Raw genomic sequence first — 19,659 nt, 5'->3', positions numbered from 1 at the left:
ATGGAAATTTAAGGCCTGATATTTGGTGTCAGGCACGTCCATAACAATGTGGATTCATCACGGCCCTAATTATAGCTCCTGGGCAGCTCACATGGGATAGCATGGCTTATTTATAGGTAATATTTATAAACAGACCCTCAGTCCTCCCAGGAAAAGGTCTCTTAAAGTGAGACACATTATGGTGATTAGTCTGAGAGCCATCACAGGGAGCATCACTGCCAAATCCTTTCCCCTTCCCAGTCAGACCATGCAACACCACTCCCCTGCAGCAGGAGAAGGCCAGTCTCCCCATCCCACCCCAAAGACACACAACCCCCACAAACTGATTTGCTGCACTTTCTGGTTCCCTGAAGGGGAAAGGGGATGCCTGTGTTAAAACAGTGATTTCCCAATGCCACCGATTGCATGTGACAAGCGTGCAATTGTATCTCAATAGGCCACTGCAGCGCTCAGCCACAATCATGTGCCTTAATCACCTGACTGTATAAATGAGTTTCCCTTGACAAGATTCGATCCCTTCGGGCCCCTTGACTAATTGCCTGCTATTGTGAGAGGCCCTGCTTGTTGGGAAAAGCAACTTTTGTCCCCCAGCAATAGCAAAATAGAGAAATAAACACAGAAGTCTGGAGATCAGAAGGTGCCCATTTACTCTCCATATTTAGTGAGACATGAAAGGGATGTTAATTATGTTCCTCTTTGATGACAAAAGTAGCTTTTGCAAACAGTTTTGCTTGTTTATTCTCCTTTTTAAAACAAAGGTACCTGTACTTTTGTCTCCCTAATCACTCTATAGCACACAGCAGCCTTGTGAGGAGAAACTGGCAAGTAACCATGCCACCCAGCTCTGCACGCAGGGCTTTCTCAATGCCCTGAACAACCAAAAGTGGAGCCTCCTGCCCCTTGTACATCCCCTGGATCAGAGCTGAAGGTGCTGTGCAGAGAGAGGAGCTGCCTGGCAACTTTCCTGTAAGTACCCAGAGGCAAGAGCTGGCCAGAGAGTGCAGGGCAGGTAGGAGTCAGGCCAAAGAAATATTGCAATATCTGAGCTCTGGAGGGAAAGCCTTCTAGTGTCTGCTCCCTGCTCCCTACTGTGCGTGCTCATAGGCATCGTTTTTCATGCATATGGGTGACAATGATGTGCAAAAAGCATTTGAGAAGGTAATTTGAGTTGCCCAAGAAGAGAGTTGGCATCTCTTCACAAGAAGACATCACAAGAAGGTCTGCTGTACACGTTGAGACCTCTCGTTTATTCTGCCAGGCTTGCCCCATTCATTTCTGAGTACATGGATCTGGAAATGGAAGGTGACAGAGCACATGGCACTTTGAACCTGCTGAGTGGTGGAGAGGGTGTTGAGATGCCAGAGCTTTCCACACCCTGCACTTGGCTGCTGGCTGATTTACAGTCCCTGCCAGAACAAAGCTACCTACAAACTTTAACAGACCAGGTTCAACTTTTAAAAATTTATTTATTTATTTATTTTTAATTTCCTTTCTTTTTTTCCCTGAATATGCAGAAATCCACCCCAAATTGTCTTAAATTAACCTCTCTTCTGACATGCTGTCTCACACCTCTTTAGTGTCAAATTCTTTTTTAGGTAGTGCTAGAAATCAGAAAGATGAAAAGAAGGGAGACGTCTGACCTGTGCCTTTTCTTAGAGCATCACATGGTTGTGGCTCACAAGCTGGCATAATCCAGCTCCAGTGGTGTCAGTCACCCTGCACCAACCTGGAACTGCCCTGGGATGAGCAGAAAGTCTTCTTCTGCCCTTCTTGGGGAGAAGGGCCCTCTTTGGTATTTCCTAGTAGGGATGGTCTATTTATAACTGATAATCTCCTGAGAAAATGATCAGAACAGCCTAAGGTCATTTTCTATTCTTATGTTTTTTGCTGCTTTAAGCTCCACAGAGGGTAATGGAGCTGCTGTAGGCTTAGGAAGCAAAGCTGAAGTCCAGCTGGAATAGACCCTTGGAACATACATTGGTCCAAGGTTTCTGTCCTGGATCACTTGGTCCAGTGAAAACCCTGGAGAAAATTCTGTCTTCCAGGGTTCTCTTGGAAAGCTCACAGTGGGTCTGTGCTTTGAAAATGCAGTTTCTTCTCCACTTGTGTTCCAATTTGGTCTTAACTGGAATCTTCCAAAGAAATTACCACTCAGGAAACACCCATAATTCAAAAGAAACTTCTTCCCTGAAACAAATATACTTCAACAAGACTTTTGCAGGGTGAGTTTCTTAAGGTAATGATGATAGAAAATAAGAAAGGGATGTGTGGATACTGACTCCTGCCAACTAAGAAATCATACATGTAAAACATTTGTCTTGGAAGTGCAAGGGTTACATTCCAGACCCTGTACTGAGCTGTGAGTTCTCACAAGCCCAGTATCCTAACCTCTGACTTTTTCAATAGTTTGATGAAGCAGAGCAAGTCAGTCAGCATTTCTTTGGTCTGCCTGACTTTTAAACAACCTCCTGCCTCATCATTCAGTGCAGACAGTTGTTTCCCAAGTTAAATGTTTGTATATTCACCAGCCTCAGCATGGGGCTTTCACTGTGTCTGCTCATCAGTGAGCTGCACTTGGTATGGCTTGTACCTTGACCATCTTGCTGCAGCTCAGCTTCCAAGCAATCTTGTCTAGCCTTGCCACACAATGGAGATGTTATTCCACATCATTATTCCACAAAATGGAGACCTTTCCTGCCCCTGAGTTCTCACACCCCTGCAGCTGGGTTAATAGTACCAGCATCTTCCTCTTGGAGCCTTTTTGACTGACTGCAAGTTTCTTTCTTTGTGTGTTTAATTTCTTGCTGCCCAAATTAATTTCCCTACTTGTAATTTTTTTTGACTGACTTTAGTGAAGCTTTCCCAAGACTCCTAATCTTGATGACCTTTCAAAGAAGAAACACAAGTCAGCTTGTTTCCCCAGGCAGTTTTTCCTAATTTCTTACAGCTCTGTTGGCAACACATTGCCACCTCCCTCTAATTTCCTCTGGATATGTTGATGCCTTTCCTAGCTCTAGAGAGACTAATCAATGTCAGGAGGAAAACCAGCCTTTTTGGCTGCTTGCAGAAGGAGCAGTTTGTCTTGTTTAAGGAAACTCTAGAGAGGGTCTGTGAGACACAAACCAGAGTGAATTACCACCTCTCACAAGCTGACAACCTACACGTCTACAGTTTTTTCCTTATGCTGATTCTTTCAAAGGCTGTGTGAGCTATGAGCATCCCCACTGGGGTTATTTCTCACTTGGCTGCTGAGATTCCTGTGAAGGACCACCACATGACTTTTTTTGCACTGTGATGTAGCTTTTTTGCAGCCAGACGAATTAAAAGGCATTTGGAGATGACCAGCTGAGACAAGAGCTGAAGCTCAGGTCTCCAGGTGTGTCCTTCTGTTGAAATCAGCTTTTAAAAACCAGCGTAAACAACTTGCCAAAGATTACTCAGGATATCTGTGACAGTGACAACTGAACTCTGCTCTCCCCTTTTCCAAGCCCGTGCCCTAAACAGTGGTTTATCATTAGTCTTTTCTGTAGGACTTGGAGAGAGAAGATGTAGAGATTTACAAGAAAAAAAAAAAACCCCTCTCTATTCTTGAAATCTCTTTAAAGGCTGGAAAGTTGTATATTATTTTTTCTTCATGGGACCAATATAAGCAGGGCAAAAATAATATTAACCTTCAGCCCAAGTTGGTCTGCAATCAGAACAGTCCTTCCCAGTTTACCCCCTTTCTTTTCCCCCTTCCATACTGAGGACATTTAAAGAACAACAGACTCAAAGACCAGTCACAGGGTCTGGATTTCTGGCACAGCCTGAGCTACTGCAGAGGAGCAACATTTTGTATTCAGATGACTCGCTGACTCTGTCATAGGCCTGATAAAACATCATTAAACCCAGTTATTTCTAATGACATATTCCAGTGCAATGGAGATTCCTGTGTGCACTAATTTGCCTCGAGGATTGCATCATCCTGACGGAAGTGTAGCCAGAGAGATTTAAAACAAAAGCGGTCTGTCTCCAGGCTGAGCTGTGGCACTTGGCAGAAGTACTGCTCTCCACAGAGCCCAGTGTGCTGTTTTAGCACACTGCTCCCCTCTCTGTAATGTCACACTGGACCGATGGCATTTCTGGGCTCCCAGTCCCTAAAGGATCCTGGAGGAGCTATTCAAGCTACCAGTGCCCTTGTGTGAGGTTGTTGGTCCACACAGGGCCTTGTGCTGTTAGCATGACCAGGATTTCAGGGGAGATATTCAGGAAGCAAATTGTGGAAATGGAGCCTCTCATTTTCAAAGCAAAAGCCATCGAAAGCTGCTGATAAATTGGTTAAAGGGCTGACATATTTATCCCTGTTGCTATCTCAGTAGTATATTAGGTAGAATCATAAGTTGAGGTGAGAGGGTTGGATGTCCAGGATGGAGGAATGATTTCCTTATTCACCTCAAGGATTCACATGGTGGAAACAGTCCCATGGCACCCGTTTTCAACCTCAAAAGCTGACGTATATCCCTTGCTGTCTGGCAGGACAGCTCTGGGTATTGACCTTAGGATAGGTAGAGCTGGTGAAATTACAGGTGGTGTCTTCTGGGTGTCTGTAGAAGAGCAAAAAGAGAAAGAAAGAGAGAAAGAAAGAGAGTGAAAGAGAGAGGAAAGAAAAAATAAAGAAAAAAGGAAGGAAGGAAGGAAGGAAGGAAGGAAGGAAGGAAGGAAGGAAGGAAGGAAGGAAGGAAGGAAGGAAGGAAGGAAGGAAGGAAGGAAGGAAGGAAGGAAGGAAGGAAGGAAGGAAGGAAGGAAGGAAGGAAGGAAGGAAGGAAGGAAGGAAAGAAAGAAAAGAAAGAAAGAAAGAAAGAAAGAAAGAAAGAAAGAAAGAAAGAAAGAAAGAAAGAAAGAAAGAAAGAAAGAAAGAAAGAAAGAAAGAAAGAAAGAAAGAAAGAAAGAAAGAAAGAAAGAAAGAAATCTTGGCTTTTGTAATTCACTTATCGACAAACCCACCATAAAAATGGGTGGTTTATGGTAAAAATTACTAAGACCTTGATAAGGAAAGAAGAAATTTGGCTTGAAGAATTTTACCCTTTTGTAGGACTGACACATGGAAGGAATTTGTTATGGTCCACTCCTGATATTAGTGGTCATGTGATGGGGATGTGAAAGGGTAGAATGTTCCCAGGATTTGTTAGCAAAACCTTCTTAATTTGGAAAAGAGGAAACTCCTAGAAACCTGTCCAGAAAACAGGTGACAAAGTGTCCTGTAATGGACGACCTCCCTCAAGTTTCCTGGTACATCCCTGCTTGCTGTCCTAGCATGAGTAAGAGTGTGAAAAAGTGATTTTTAATCAATCTATGCTGAAATGTAAGGCTGTTGCAATTATATTACATCTTCCCTCCCACCCCACAAAGTGATTAATTAAATTGCATACAAATTCTGCCTGGTACTTAAATGTTGTGCATGCATTATCTTCATAGTTCATTATCCATTCCTACAGAGATCAAAAAGCATGGCTCTGACTCTGAGGAATATCTCCATTAAAAATGTAATCTTTTTGTTGTGCTGCTCTGGTGACTACCTGTCATCAGAGCTTCACCTGCCCCCTCCCTTGGCTGGGGGAAGCTGCTGCCTCTGCAGCTCAGCATTGCATGAGCTGCCTGGTGGATTTAGGCTCAGGTTCAAAGGACTTCCCTGGAATAATCAATCCATTATAAGCTGGAACCATTTTATCTGCTCTAGGTACACTTTCAATGGCAGAGTTTAGTGGTGCTGAAGTTTAAGGCTGGCAATTGTGGGTGTTTTTTATAGTCACTGGAAAAATCACTCCAGGATCCTTTTACATTTTCTCGGTGGAGAAAAATGACCCTTTCTAGAGGATGGTTCTGACCTCTCTTAGATGCTTATTTTAGGATGAGATCACTTCCCATCTCACTGTGGGCTGTAAATGAGGCCAAGGGTGAAGATGTCTCAGTTGGACATTTGCATGCTTAAATTAGGGTAGATGGACTGTACCCTGCTGTGTTCCTTCAGGTGAATTGGGCCATGGGACTCCCCTGCCCCCATGTGAAGGCTGAGCAGCCTCTTGGCCAGTGCTGGCCTCCTCAGTAGATTTGTTTCCTGATCTCAAGCTCTGGACAATTTCTTGTTCATAGAATCATAAAATCACAGAATGGTGTGGGTTGGAAAGGACCTTAAAGATAATCTTGTTCCAACCCCCTTGCTGTGAGCAGAGTTGCCTTCCACCAGACAAGGTTGCTTAAAGCCCCATCCAACCTGGCCTAGTTTGGCAATACATGAGCCATAGAAAATTCAAAACTGAGGATGAATTTTCAAGGTAGGTGGCAGGGTGGAGGGGAGACCCTTCCTTTTCCATTTATTTGGAAATGGAGCACATTTGGTGTAACCTTGTTGGAGGACAATAACATGGAGGTCATGGGGGTAGCCCAACAGAGTTAACCTGCAGAGGGGCATGGAAGAAAAACAGACTCACTCCCACATCCTGCAAGAGTCTGGCTGAGCTGGGAATACAGCCTGGGAGGCTTCAATCTCTCTCCTGCTCTGTAGTACACACTTCAAGCAAAAGGGATCATGCTCTTCACCTGTCAGAGTGAGAGGAGCTGAGGGGAAGGCAGGAGCTCAGCGCAGTAACAAGCCACATGCCTTTGTTACTGAGGGAATAAAAACTCTTTGCACCAGCTATTCCTTTCTGTGCCTATTTATAAGTGTTTCCACAATACAAGCAGTGTTCAGAGTTCACTGCATCTGACTTTTGTTTTTTAAATCTCTGTTGTACTATTATCTGGAGCATATTAACCCCTAGGTGCTTGGGTTTTTAAATGGATAAGAGATGCCACAGGGAGGAAGAAGGAAAAAGAAAATATCTAATCCTGCTTAAAAAAGGACAAGAAGGTGAAATAGAAGATTAATCACTCTAATACAATTTGCTGTCACCTTTACCACAAGGTCCCTTTGCTCTCATACCCAAAATTAAGAGAAAAACTCAACCAAGTTGCTGCAATTCAAAAAACTCAGACACACACACATACAAATAAATCCAAACCATTCCCTGTGGTACAATTGTTGGAAGCACAAACCATTTTTAAACTGATACCAGAAATGAAGTTTTATTTTCAATCATATTTACTGTAAATTAGAAATTACTCAGTAAAATGCAATCTGTTAGGCAAAATGCATCCTGTCACTTTCAATTAACCAGCTAAAAGGTTGTTAATGAATAAATATTGACTTCTAGAGGAAATGCTTCTTAACCAGCTGCAGATACATGTGCATGATATTTGACAAGTGATCAATACAGAGCTGGTGTGCTCCTGCTAACCTGGAGGTAGCTGTTCCAAATGCCTTGGACAAGCTTTAGATGATGAGTTGCATGGTGCCATGGGTTAGGGCAGGGCAAAGAGGTGCTGGGATATTACAAAAGTGCCATATGTTGGTGAATCCAGCTCTACACCTAAAACAAAGCACAAAACTAAGCACCCTGGAGTGTAAACTTGGAGACAGAAATCAGCCATTCAAGCATCCCTGCAACTTCCACTTGATTTTTCAAAGCCTTAAACACTGATGAGAGCTGAGGCAGCACAGTTCCCTTTTCAAAGGAGCTTTCAAGCTCCCTTTTTATTAGTACCAAAACTGTGCACATAGGTGCTGTCCACATTGACTATTCAGTCTTTTAACAGTTTGTCTGACAACGGTGTCTAGAAAAAATACTCAAGGATGGCACTCCAGGTCTGTACTGGTTTCTGCGTATGGTCACCCACACTCAGCTCTTTGCTAATCCACAAAACTGAATCCTTGAGCCAAATGCTGTTGTGGGACTTCGAGCCTCACAGTCCAGCAGAGCTAGCTGGGTTCTAGCATCTGTGAATAAAGGAGAGCCAGGCAGAGAGAAGGATCCTGTGGTCAAGGAGCACGGCTGGGATTTTATTCCTGGACTCAGTCTCAGGGATGGCCACACAGTTGTCTTAGTTCTCATTTATATGTAGAAGAGTGGGATTGTTTAGCTGAAGGCTGTTGGTTGGAGGGATTCCTGGCAAGTCAGAATCCTCTGGATCCCAAGTATGGAGTTAATTGAGTTTCCAGAAACTTCAGTCACTTTGTAATAATGGCTGATGTGCCATGCCATAAGTAATCCATAGTATGGAAAACAAAACATAGTGTGGTTTCACATGAATTTTCTGCAAGGACTAAAGCTGTTCCCACCTCACAGCATAATTGGGCACATGATCTGGGGAGAGGTGGAGACATAGAAAGACTTCCATATCACGGGAGGCCATTTGAGCTTTTTGTAATGACTATCCAATGAGCACTGTTAAAGTCTTTTTTTCTTCCACATCCCATGTGCATGACAATAAAGATTTCTCATTTCAGTGCTTCAGCACTTCCAGTTGTTCCTACAATAAAAAGTACTTTTCAACCTATCATTTCTAAAAATAGAGAGTGTAAAACATGACAGCTGCCACTGGGCATTGTCTGGGAGTTTAAGGAGTTAAGTGTTTTCCCAATGTTGGTGTTTCAAGTGTTTTTCTTGCTTGAATGGAAACAGTTGTCTCTGGCTCCCTGGGCTGAAGCTGATCAAGATTATGAAGTTCATAGATGCTCTTGTGTTTTGACATCTAAATGGAAATGAGTCCATCAGCTGGGACTCCTCAGGAGATCATTGCAAGATTACTGTTTGAATGATGCCATTTGCAGCAGAGGTTAAAAAGGGCCTGTGTCAGATGGGCAGGATTGTCTTTATCCTAAATATCCTGTTCGTCCTGCTAATGTGGTTACTTTAATTTGTTTTGTTATGGGAGGACTCAAAACTCATTTCAGTTGCCCCCGTGGTACTTGTGTCCCTTCAGGAACAGAGGGCTTTACCATGTTGCCATTGCAGATATATTTGCTCTTTTCTTCCTGCCTGTCCCATTTACCTAGTTTAGTTTTTCATTTGAGCAGAACAGCATGGTCTGATATGTGCAGGTTGATTCAATAATTGGAGCACCTTTGGGGTCTGACTGGCATCCAAGGGCATTTTGGTGTGGTGCTGTGCCCAATCTAACAAATCCCATTTCTCATCAGGAATATTTCACACACTCCTGATAGTCCAGCTTTGGCTTCTGGCTCTGAAGTAGCTCAGTCAGTGCTCACCAGAGGATTTTATATATATATAAATATATATACCCAAAATCAAAATCAAGGGACTCTGCCTTCCAAGTAAACATATCACTAGATTTTTCTCCAGCTGTAATGCACAGCAAGTGCTTGCATGCAGTGATGCTCTCTCTCCATTGCCTTAATTCCTGTGCCTTGGGTGCACCTAAATTCCTTTCATGTTCTCATTTGGGTGATGCAGCACAAATTATGAGAATGGACATTGGGTGTATCAACAACAGTAAAAGCTAACAGCATTGCACAGGGACCAATAAAGCTGAGATAAGAACTGCTGGGCTTTTCTCTTCTTCATTGGCAGTTAAATGTGATTTCTATTATCTCACTGTTTGCTTTAATGTTATATGGAACCTGTCAAGGCCCCATAGTTTTGCCACTTACTGTTCCACTAGAAGGAAAAGACTCCGTAAATTACAGAACCTTTTGCTACTGAAAGGTGTGTAAAACTATTCCATCTAATTCATGGTCCCCTTTATCATAAGTGATAGTGGAAATGCAGAAGATTAGCAAGGTCAGATGAGTTTGGGATATCAGGCCAAATGTGTAAATCTTCTGAGCTTGCTGTATTCTCATCCTAGACCTGCCAAAACCTGTATGTGTTTCTGGTGTGCTCCACCTCCAGTTCAGCTTTTCTCCTAAAATCACCCATTTTGGCATCCTGCTGGCCAAAAAGACCAAAATTTTAATTAACCAATGTATGCCATAGAGGATGTGATTTATGGGATTGTAAATCTTGTGAATCCCTGCACTAAGACTATTTTCTCACATCCCTGTGTAGACAACAATGGGAGTCAGGTGTGTTGAAGAAAGGGAAAGTCATTACCTGTGTCTCAGCTAATGAATTAGACATAGTCTCATGCTAAGCTCATTACACCGTTCTTCTTCCAGGGACTGATGTTGAACATGTGCATAAATCTGCCTTGCATCTTAGGTAGGACCTAAGATACACCTCAAGGCTTTCAGTTCCTTTATGTGTCTTTGTACAACTTGTGGGAAGGAGCTTTGTTATTAATCTTGGTACAATAACATCACCCTCTAACCAAGATGGACTATTATTCTCCTGAACCTACTGTTCTCATCACAACCCAGCCTCTGCCTGGTGAGATTTTACCCAGCAGCACTGACTTAGGTTGGCTTTGACAGCACAGTTGAGTCCTTGCTGTGGGGCTGAAGTTCCCTCCCTGCAGCTGTGCCAGTGGTGGCTGTAAAACACCCAGAACAGGACATGTGTCTAAGGTATGTGTGATAGAGGAAGGAGACTCAGCTTCTTTCATAAGGGTCCAGACCTTCAAAATGATCAGATTTCTTCAGCTGGCCATTCGTAGAGTGATTTAAATATCAAGGGTATAATGAAAATCTGCCAGGACACATTGCTCATCCTGTGCCAAAATCCTCATCACCCTGGTGTTGTTATCAACTAAAGGTCATAACATTACTACTTAATATTTATGTTGCAGAATAATTCAGGAACAATTCTACCATGTTGGGCTATATAGTGCACAAATAAGTAGAACCACATCTCCAGCCCCAGGGGATTTCATAAAATGTGTAGGGTGTGTAAGGCATGGCAAAGTTTGCTGGCTTGGGAGGGAAAACCTGCATGGCAAACAATGACATTTTCCAGTCTCGGGGTTCCTTCCTCTGCTCCCCACATGTGCAGAACAACCTAAAGAAATTTTTGAGTCATTTTTAAGGAAATAAGAGTTACTTTATGGGAATTGGTGTGGTTGATGAGAAGGAGTGAGTATGTAATCTCTGATTCCAGACCAAAACAGAAGGATTCTTTCAGACAAAATGAATTAAATACAATTGAAGAAAAATACCAAAGTGGTGAGGGATAAAGTATCCTGTGATTACTCCAAAATGGTGCATGCCTTTTTCTAACCTACTCCTGCCTTGAGTATTACTCTCCTACCATTTCAAACTCACCAGAGCCAAGAGCTGATCCCTTGGCTCTTTGGATGAAGATCACTGATGTCCTACAAACTCTGGTGATGCCCAAATCTACAAGCAGATTGGCTAGCCAGGATCTAGTGACTCCTCTGAGCTAGGAAGGAGACAGTGACTTGTACCCAGGCTCTGGGAGCTGGAGAGGAAAAATGGAAGATATGTGTCGAGTTGGATCCTACTGGAACCAGGCTGAGGTCTGTGCAGTCCTGCTTTGTCCTTCTTAGTCCTGTTTAGTCAATACCTTTTTGTGTGGGGCAGAAACATGAAGAGTGTCTGATTTCAGAGTGGAAGAAAAGGTAATTTTTGAGCTGGAAGACCTATGGAAGGAGAAAGAGGTTGAGATTCACGTTCACAGTTTCCTGTGCTCCTGGTGGAGAGCACAGTGCAGGAATGAGGATTAGAGAGAATCCACTCCTTGTGCTCACAGCAGGAAAGGATAGAAACCTTGTCATCCTCTCAGGAGCTTTTTTTTCTGACATGTTCTTAAATAAGAAAGTGATTAAATTCCTTCCCTGGGAGTTTGCCTTTCTGGAGCAAATGAAACAAGGAAAGGAAACATGTAAACAAATATTAAACAGAGCAGCCTCCCAGATTTCATCAGGCTTCAGGCTGTTGCTTGGCTTGCCTTCTGAAGGAGGTGTTTGTGCCTGTATTCCTGGGCTAACTCCCATTTTCCCTCCCTCCATCCTTATCTCTGGGCCATCACTGCTTCTCCTTGTGCCTGAACAGCAAACTGAAAATTTTGGAGTGGGACTTTTGCTGTTAAGAGTTTCCCTCCAAATGGATTTGGAGATGATGATTGATTATTCAGAGCAGTTTTGGAGCCCATGCAGAGGTTGGGCAGTGAGTGTGCTGCAAAGGACACGAGGCAGAGAGCTGCTAGGAGGGGTTTTGGCAGCCAAACCCAGCCCACAGTGCAGGCAGTGCTGCTCCTGTGAGGTTACAGATCTGCATCTTCCTGCATCGAGCTGCACGCCCAAAGACTGCTCTGTTACATTATGTCAGGAGCTGCCATAACATGAGGTAATTGGCTTTGATATGACCTAATCCACCCATAACACAACATGTGATAGATGAAAGGACTTTCCCTGAGGCAAGAGGAAAGCAGCTGGTACTGTACAACACCTGAAAAGAACGGGAGGTTTTTAATCATCTCCTCCTGCCTTGCTGGGGTGGCAAGTTGTTCAATCTATGCACATCCTTAATTGAAAACTCAAGATGATTAATTGTTTTTTTAAAATACCACAGCATGTTTTATTGCGTTTGAAACAAATTAAAGTTTCCATAAATTCGTATCAGCCATCCACATAAAAAGAAGAAAAAAGACAAACTGAGCTTGGGTGAACATCTACAATATACAAGATACAATCAGTTTTCTTCAAGATCTTATGATCTGAAGTACCTTCTGTTCATTCTTGGCATGGGCTCATGTTTAACCTCAGATTTGCTGTTCAGAGAAACACTGATGGGCTGATATCCCTTCAGATCTGATCTTGAGCAGAGCTTCTTGTGCTGCTTCCTGCTGGTCAGAATTAGCTGCAGAGGAGGTGAAACCTGGAAATGACACAACTGAACAGAACTGAGCATTTGATCATCTTTACCATGGGGGCATCCCAACCTGTGATGTCCCCTGAGTGGAAAGGGAAAGCCATGAACAGATGATTGTTCATGTCTTAGGAAAGCGTTTTGGAACCTTCATTTCTGAATGAAGACATCCTGTCAAAAGAGCTTGATGGAATGGAGGGAGACTTGCTTTAGATAAATTAAAAGGGATCCGATCCTAAAGGGACCTGTCCCCGATCTGATTTGATTCAGGTTACTGTCATTCAGCTGTGTTACAGGTTTCCCTTTCAACATTACTTCCTGGAATTCTGTCATCTCTTCATTCATTGCAAATGTTTCAGAAAGGTTTAAAAAAAAGTAGTAGTATGGAATCCTGACAATTATAAGGATGGGAAGAAGAGGGTGTCATTTTCAATGTACATGTCCTAATTCCTCTTGGCTTTGATGTATAGCTCGTGTCTTAAGGAGTTTAGCATAGACTGTCTTGTGCATGTGGCACTCACACTTTCATGACCACATTCCTTAATTTTTGAGGTGCAGCATGTGAAGTTTCATGTTATATCACTTGTCTGTCAAAGAGATGAAATACTCCTTTTTGTCACATTTGAAAGTCAACCCTGCCTCTCTAGTTTTGTCCTAGGGAAAATCAAACAAAAATTGCAGATGATAAGACAAAAGTGTTTGCCACTGTCCAAGAATCTGGTTAACTTAGGGGAGGAGGACTCTTTTGCTATCACTGGTACCAGCTCCCCTGCAGTCCCACAGATTTCCCTCTCTTCTTTGCTGGCCCTGCAGTGTCCAGGCTGGGCTTTCCTGAACTTCTTGAGTCCTTTTGTAAGCAAAAGCAGCTTGACTACAAAAATTATTATGATGATCTAGAAAGAAAAAGAGCCAATTTAATATTCCTGTCCAAGGCTCTGCTGCCATTTTGTCTTGCTGGTGTTTCCAACTGCTCCTGCCAAGTGTTGCCATCCCACTGGATGCCCTAGTGAGCAAAGGCAAACTGTGTTTCAGTGCTGGCCTTGAATGTCCTTCGAGGGGTTGATAGAGATGCTGAATGTTGTTCTAAGCTGTTTCTTTTGTGGTGCCTTTAGTATAAATCTCTGTCCTCTTTCTTAAAAGCCAGCTCAGCCACATGAACGAGGCTTTATTTTATGAGGCTCATTATTTTTATATTGATGTTCATTTTCTGAAAATAGTGTGAAAGCTAAATGCATACAGCCCCCTAGATGTTTTAACAAAATCATATTTCAGTTGCAGTATTGATTGTCTATCTATAAAGCAATATATGGCCAGGAGTTAATGTTAACAGTGCACTATGTTAACTGAAGTAATGTAGTGAAAAACAAAAATGAGAGTTGGGCTGCCTTTACTTTTTGCTGCAGTGTGACACCTCCAGCTGAGCTTTATTGCTTCTCCTGAGTGTTAGGTAATCACAGAGATGACCTATAGCTGTTCCCCTTAATGGATGATAAGCAAAATCAGCCAGAGTTCATGGCTGCTAGTATGAGGGTGGCACATAAACAATACTCCTTTCATTGTGTTTATACTCATTTTTTCCTGTCTTGTGTACAAGAAACAGTCGGGTGCAGGTTCAGTGTTACAGTGGTGTTTACCCTTGGTGACTGCTCTGCACTCCTGTGGTATTGAAACTGTTCTTGCTTTGCTGCAAATGGGTGGGATTGTCATAGGAACTGTATTTGTTCAACCATTTTCTCTGAGGAACTGAGGCTTTAAGGTGAAATCCAGAAAACTCTTTAGACTGCAAAGCCTTTCTTCTCTCATTACTGCAGATATACAGAATGAGTTGGAGGACCTTGATCTGTACAATCACTATCCATAAAAGGGTGGATCAGCTCCTGTTTTTGGAAGTCAGCTCCATTCTAACAAATCTGTGAGCAGACAGATTTTCTGTGGTTTTTTTTAAATTTTTTTAAATTTTTTTTTGTTTGTTTTCCTCGAAATCGATAAGAATTTTGTTTCTGTATATTTATAGAATATATGGGAACATTGATAATAGAGGAATGTAGTGATCTGACCAAAGTCACACTGTTCCACCAAAATGGGAGCAAACCTAAAAACTCTTGGTGTAAAACGACTCTGAGAGACCTCAACCAGTGATCTCATCAGTTCCTCAGTCTGTATGTTTCTTCAATTCAAACAAAACCTTTTGTATATTATTTTTTAAACACTCCAGTGATAATAATTTCAAACACTACCAGGTGCTACTTTTCCATGTTCTGTTGTCTGTTCTTCCCTGTTCTTGTTCTACACAAATCATATCTATCTTTCTTGTAATGGATTGGATTTTGTTTTCTTTTCTTTTCAAATTTTATTTTTTTTACACACTTAAAATTTGTATCTCCTCTCTCTCGCATTAATCCAACTTCTTCTGACATACAGCGGCCAAAACAAGAAAAAGTTCTCCAGTGAAGCCTTTACCAGCAGCAAACAGAGCAGAAGGCTTTCTTCACACATCTCAAACATGATGGTGCTCTTTGCCTGCCTCAGCATGGTGTTTGCTGTTTTCAGCACAACCCTGTTGATTCACATCTAGCTGCTGATGCACTCCAGCCCTCCAGTCCTTCTCTGCAGATCTCCCCCCACAGTCTGTTGTTGCTGGCTTCTAGTCATGCAGTTGTTGTTCCTCTCTGATCCTGATATTTCTTGAGGACAAAAGCTCATTTGCATCCTGGTTTTTCAGACCCCTTCTATCATTTGTCAGGATGATTTTGAACTCTAGCCCTGTGTGTTCTGGTGTGCTGGTGGCCCCTCCCTCTGTGGTGTTGTGTGTGAATATGCAAACATTAAAATTATGTTGTTAAGGAAAATATTGTGTAGTGTGACATCCCAGTCAGAACCTTGAAGACTTTTTCTTGATATACACCTCCTTCTTGCAAGTGAGTTGCTGATTACTATTATACTAATTTATCATTTTTCCCATATAGTTTTGCATGCTCTAATAGCAGCTTCACCTAGAGCATGTTTCTGTACCTTGATACAAAACCTTGTAAGTAGGTGAAGCTGAGGTATGATCTCTACTGCTCTTCTTCCATTCACTCTGCCAAAGTGAATCAGATTGGTTTGGAAATTATTTGATCTAAACAGCAAAATAATCCAAATGTGAGTGTTGCTCTGTGTTCTTGGGTGTTCCATATGTATTTAGAAACATCTTCAGCTCTTGTGCTTGTATATTTTTTGAAATAGAAGTTAAATTGTTTTTCCTCTCTCTCGCTCTTTCTCTCTCTCTCTCTCTCTCTCGTGCTTCTTTCTACATTTGCTGTTTTTCAGTTCCCTGTAATCACTACCATTCTTCAGGAGCTCTGGATAGACACTGCCAAAGGTTTGGAGATCTTCTAGCCCACTTCTGGAATGCTGTGGTTTCTTTGTCTCTTCTCAGTCCTTCAGCACTGAGCTGCTGGATGCTCTTCTCCTGCTGTGTGAAACCTTGGGAGATGCATAGGGCAGAAATTCACAGTCTGTATTCTAAATAGGGAATTCACTCTCAGCATCCAGGAGGCTGATCCATCACATCTCCAGAGAATTGTCTCACAGTCATGACAAGGGGCAGGGAAAAGAAGTTGACATTCTCTGTTCCAGCTGCTCAAAGGTTTCCACTCTCCCTGCTTAATGAGGAGCTATCCCAAGCCAAGGAAAAGGCATTTAACTGTTATCCAGTGGTCTTTTCTGGGAGAAGGAGCCCCAGTTTTCATTCCTTTCTGCTCCAGGGACTGTTTTTGTCATTTAATGTGTTATTTTATGCATTTTTTGATATGTAAAGTGGATAATTAAACCACATTAAATCTCTTCATCGACCCTCATTCAAGTTTAACATAGCATAATTTGGCTGAGCTTAATTTACTTTGTAAACTGAATTAGTGGCACTCTGATTCTGAATGAGAGCGTGCATAAAGGAGCTTAATGTGGATTAAATAATCCAAATTAATTTATAGTGTGAACAGAAAAAGAATTAATTTCCCTGGATGTCCCAGTGTCGATTCAATGCTTCAGTCATCCTCTGCTGTGACAGCTCATCCCACACAGGTGAGGATTCATCTCCAGTGGTTCTCTCCCTCTTTGCTACATGGGTCTCTTGTTTCTCCATGACCAGATCCTCTTAGAGCACTGATGGTGAGCTGGATGGGCAGCAAGGAGCAGCAGGGGTGGTTTTTCAACAGAAAAGGGTGTGAATGCTCAGAGCACATAGATAAACCCCAACCAATGGTTCAATAACAAGGAACAGCTTTGAGGAGCAAGGAACAGCCTGTCCTGGCTGTTAAAAGGGAAGTAAAAAAGCTCTTCCTCTGCTCTCAACTTTGTTCCCCTTTGCTTTAACCACCACTCCTCATTTACACTGAAAAGAAGGGCTGGGCTCCTGGCTCCTGAATGTAAAGTATTCCTACAGGACACCATCCATTAGTGTGCTGGGTAAGCACTGATAATCCCATTGAGTGTTCCTTCACTTGTGCCTTGATGCCAATGCCTTTCACACCAGATTTCTCATGCCTCCCCGTTCACTGAGAGCTCTGGGGAGAAAACTAAGATCAACCACAGGTTAGTCAGACTTGCCAGGTGTGCTCTGCAGAGCAGAGAGTACATTCTCAGCACATTGCCTGTGCATAACTCCTGTTCACATTAATGGGAGTTATGTGCTCACATCCACAGGAGGCTATTCCGTGATGCCTGACATCTTGTTTTATCATTTATGATACTGAAATGACCTGCAAATTGTAGGGGAAGGATGTAGTGATTGCAGCAAATGCCAGGACATTTGAGTGGTGCTGTGGTTACATGGACTGGAGACCCCCTCTCCCTTACACCACAACACTGCCTGGCCCAGCACATCTCTGTTCTCTCACTGCTAGTAGGGCAACTTCTGCATAGTTTTGAATTGTTTTCCCCATGGAATTGGAGTAAGACAAAGCTTAACCTCTCAAACTCTTTGACACCTGTATAGAATAGATTTATGCCAACCTTACGTGAAAGGGAATTGCCCCTATGGCAACAATCAGCAGTCATACATGCCAGGGAAGAAGAGTAATTACTGCAAAGGGGATTAATTAGGAGTAATGTGAAAAAATCAATGTGGAGGAGGGAGTTTGGTGTGGATATTTGGTCCTGCTTTATACTGTTGCATTTCTCAGCCCATGGAACAGTCTCTGATCTTGCCACTTTGGAAATTCAAGTGTGCACAGAGCTGGATGCCTCTGAAGAGACTTTACTTGCCTCAGCAGTAGTAGGGTAGGATCTGAAAAGGATGGGAGCTTTCTCATGATGAATCAGCCCTCTGTCATCCCTGTGTGCTCTCCTCCTTGCTGAAGGAGACATGGGTTGTGGGTAATGGAACTGCCCCACCAAGAAGGTATGAATATGAATATGTCCATGCTATGAGCAACAAAAATACAAATCAGTGAGCAATGTCTTCCTTTCCTCCAGGAGTGCTGAGGTTTTGTAGCTTCATTGACGCTGGACAGGCATTTAGACAGAAGCAAAACCATCCTTATGACCACAGTGGCGAAAAATGACGTGGCACTGGGCAGAAGATTGCTGTCTGCAGTCCCTGAGACACAGTGCAGGAGGAGGACTTGGTGAATCTGCTCTCATGTTGCTCCTGCAACCATAATTGCATGGTTCTGCAGCTGGAATTTTTTTGTGCCTCATGGTTTTTATTTTGTCTTGAGTCTTGGCCATCCTGCTGTTACCTGGGAGAAACACATCCAGGATGGAGTCTTGCACATTGTCCTATAAAGAGTGTCCCCCACAAAGCATGTGGCAGAGCAAGCCTTGGCCCAGCCTCAGTCAGGCTGGTGGTGTGGATGTACCCAATATTTCTCCTATTAGGCATATGAAAGTGTATATATATATATATATATATATATATATATATATAACTGTTCAATAGTTCAATTTTTACAGACAGAACCCACTTTGTATCCTTTCAACATCATCACTACAGCTCTAGACAGAGGCCTGAACAATCTGTTGTTCTAACAGTGGATAATGTTGGTGAAAATAGGGTGGTTTCTTGTAATTCTTAAGTGCTGTTCCCCAAACATTTTTGAATCTCATTTTTTTTGTGTTCTCCTGAGCTCATTTTTGTCCCATACGAAAAACTCAGTTGGGTCACTAGGCTCATGGGTGTGTCTCTTTAAGCCTGAATATGTCCACGAATTTTATGTTTGTATTGCCACGGTATGTTACACCATGTGTGTTGGCATACACCATCCAAATTGCCTTTGGCTGGAATTTGCTAGTTCTCTAGTGATAGCAGGTGCTAAGAACATTCCTCTTCTCTATTCAAAACCATGAAGACTGCAGGAGTAATAATCAAGCCTCAGAGATCCTGTCTTTACTTGCAGAAAGCAGCTAGAGCAGGAAAACCTCATCCTGCACTCTTTGTACCCTGTAGATCTCTCCCTCTGCTCCCAGAATTCCCTCCCATCCACAGTGACATGTCTGCAAGGAATGACAGCTGCTCAGCATTGCACCTTCAGCCGGGTGAAGGTTTGCCCAAACCATGATGGTGCTGTGCCTTCAAACTGGCAGAGCATTTATTTACAGTAACTGGCATCTTTGACCTTCCCCATCTCCCTACTGCTCTTTTAAGTCTGCTTTAATCTCATTACATAAGAAAGTAGGAGCCTTAGAGGGAGAATCTGTGCCCAAGCAGGCCAGCTCAGATAAAACTCTAAACACTGTAGGGTGAAAACTCCCAGTACCTGGTTATTGGCTATGTGGGAGCCAACAGGAGTGAAGATGTGACCTGGCAGCTAAGTGAGAAAAAGACTTGAAATGAGTCTGATTCTTCCCTCTGCTTCCTTTTCAGTTTAATCAGACTTTTTACAATTCATCTGGGTAAAGAAAACTAATAGAGCAATCAGACTCTGACTCCTGGGCTTTTTCCTGAATGAGCTTTGAGTAGCAGATTCATCGTTGTCCAGGTGGAACACCAGAGAGGAGGTGACCTCCTGGTTTCTGTCGGAGAACTGCTGAAGGCTGGT

This window comes from Passer domesticus, chromosome 1 (assembly GCF_036417665.1).
Source record: "Passer domesticus isolate bPasDom1 chromosome 1, bPasDom1.hap1, whole genome shotgun sequence".
NCBI lineage: Eukaryota > Metazoa > Chordata > Aves > Passeriformes > Passeridae > Passer > Passer domesticus.
The sequence above is the reverse complement of the archived record's forward strand: the minus strand, read 5'-3'. Positions refer to the sequence as shown.